The sequence below is a fragment of the Triticum dicoccoides genome, chromosome 6B (genome assembly GCF_002162155.2).
Source record: "Triticum dicoccoides isolate Atlit2015 ecotype Zavitan chromosome 6B, WEW_v2.0, whole genome shotgun sequence".
Taxonomy (NCBI): domain Eukaryota; kingdom Viridiplantae; phylum Streptophyta; class Magnoliopsida; order Poales; family Poaceae; genus Triticum; species Triticum dicoccoides.
This window is the reverse complement of record NC_041391.1, coordinates 43,193,044-43,195,647: the sequence shown is the minus strand read 5'-3', so window position 1 is coordinate 43,195,647 and position 2,604 is coordinate 43,193,044. Positions and strand designations below refer to the sequence as shown.

Genomic DNA, 2,604 nt, shown 5'->3' with positions numbered 1-2,604 from the left:
AAAAAGTTAACCAACTTATAGAAAGACCTAACATAATATTTGCCAGAAGGCTCAAACATCCAGACTGGCCTATCTGTTTCATTAGTAGGGGAAAATTGCTTAACCAAGTCAAGCAGCCTAAACCAGCTGGACCTCATTTGTTCATCCACACATCTCCTAAAAGTTATTCACATCCCATACTTGGGCAAAAAGGCATCTTGCTGCTGACAAATGTCAGACAGCTCCCAAGACATGGTTTTGAGAGAGCATTCTTCAATCCATATATCGCCGCGAAGTCGCCAGGGTCCTCTCAAGTCGTTGATGACCATCTTGTACTCGATTGGGTATGGCGATAGGACCCGGCACACAGCCAGCTTCCCGCCCACCACACACAGGGCCGCCTCCATGTCCACGATGATCGGCTTGTCGCTCGCCCTTGGTCTCGAACTGGCCCTGGTCATGCCAGTCCTCCGGAGCGGAGGAGCAAGGAGACAAACATATGATCCTTTATTTGATCACCTATCTACCCATGATGACATATACATGTACCATACATTGCTTTCCATCCGAGTGCTAGTTAGTTCTTCTTTGGGAATAGCTAGTTATTTAACTTATTACAGTATGGACATGGAAATAATGAGTTGAGATGCCTCACCAAATTTTAAAATGACCGCTGAAGGACCGCGCAAAAGCATCGCATATGAATGAAAAGGCCTTTATGTGGACAATCATTTATTTATGAATATCTTCTAGAAAATAATATGTCCTAGAACGGTTTCAATGTAGATAAAGGCTCTCGACCAACCACAATGCATAGGACACGCTAATCAATTTTTGGATCTTTGCGATTGATGAAGAAAGCTCGCTCTTTGCTTCAAGTGTTCCACTAGCCTTCTCTCCTATAAAACCGTGTGCCTTGTTTGCGGAAACAAGCTAGAGAAATGGAGGAAGGTAGTGCAGGCTAGCTAGCAAGTAGCGATATGTATGCGCATTTAGAAATGTAGAGAACTTGAGAATAGGAGACATCAGGATGCCAAAGCGTATATGATAGGCATGATAGGCATCTAGTATTTTTTGGTCTAGCCTCCATCGACGTGTTTGATGAACGTATCTACAGAGAGACGAAGCCATCCTGTATTTGGGAACAAAATTTCTACCCATGTTTAGCCTGGTTGTAATTTTCGGAATTCGACATTGGATCCGCGCTTCTGTTTGGCCGGTTCAACTTTGAGCACGAGCTGCGTTTTGAGTTCGCAAGGTATCTAGCACATGTAAACCATTGTGTCGTGCGCTCAGAAGCAGTTATGTCTTCTACAACGACCACAAATACAGTAGCAAGTTTCACGGAGCGGTTTTGTGTCTTTACGACAGTCACCGCTGACCATCGTCCGCTTCTTCAGCTATGTCTGAACGATTCCTTGTCAACCCTTCCATATTTACCTGACAAGGAAAACAGAACACCATGACATACAGTTTTGGTCGAAAAAGAAGATGAAAGAAGGGGAGGGAAAAGAACAGACCGGCTGGTGATCCTTCTAGTGCGAGTTCAGAGAAATTAAAACTACAAGAAAACACTACTGAAGGAGCTCCCGGCTGACATGAAAGGGTTAAAGAAAAAGAACACACACAACAAAAAGATGGCTTCGCCCGGGTTCGAACCGGAGACCTTCAGTGTGTTAGACTGACGTGATAACCAACTACACCACGAAACCATTCCCGTTCTAATTTCGATTTAGAATCATTTTGTTCTGAGTGTTCACGCTGGAGCTTCCCCACCGCAGGCTGTCCACCACTTGATCAATTTATTTACAGCATCGGTATTCTTCAGGTGAGACAGTGGCTGATGGTCACAAGTGTCGCAATCTTTGTTGAAAGCGTCTTGTCATGGAGGTGTGCTCATCCTTCTCCCTACGGCGTTGTCTCCCGAGGTAAACCTCAAATTCTTGGATCGGGTGATGGAGGCGTCTTCATGTCTTTCTCCCCCTTTGGGGGCATCGTTTCGGAGCTGACTACGACTGGGAAATCGGTGGTTAGGGGTATCTTATCCGCGTGGTTTGCCGAGGAAGACTACGACTGGACTCGTTTGTTCGCGGGCAAACAATGGCGATGATGTGCTTGCGGCCTCTTCGATGGTTGCCTTTTTTTTTTGCTACTCCGCACGTCAAGTGACCAATTGGTCGATGTTGGGCACTGTGTGTGGGTTGAATCGTGTTGGTTTTAGCCCAGTTTTCTGCTAATTAACCTAATAATTTCTTGTTTATTTATTGATTATTAATGAAAATGACAAAGTAAATACCCTGCCCACCCTTGACCCCCGCATCGTCCGAGTCGGGCGACTCAGGGGAAACCCTAGACCCGGTGGCCGGCACCCATCCTCCACCTGCCCCGCGTCGCTGCTGTCGGAGGGCTGGCTGATGAAACCACGACGGCCTTGGGATGGCGCGGCGGGGCTGTCTTTCCTTCTTCCCCTGCCAGATCTAGTTTGGCAGCGGCGGAGGCTTCCTCCCCCGGCTTCCCCTACTCACTGGCGGAGTGGGTGGCCTGCCTCGGCCAAACTTCCCCTGTGGTGGCTAACTGTCCGCCCAGGATGCGATTTGGACGCCCTTTCCAGCTGATTGCAATGCT

At 47.5% G+C, this 2,604-nt stretch overlaps 1 non-coding gene across 1 annotated transcript; it reads right to left on the bottom strand.

Moving 5' to 3' along the window:
- Positions 1-1,617: 1,617 nt before the first annotated feature.
- TRNAV-AAC lies at positions 1,618-1,691 on the bottom strand. Its single transcript has one exon. It is a non-coding gene; the product is annotated as a tRNA-Val (tRNA).
- Between the last annotated feature and the right edge of the window lie 913 nt (positions 1,692-2,604).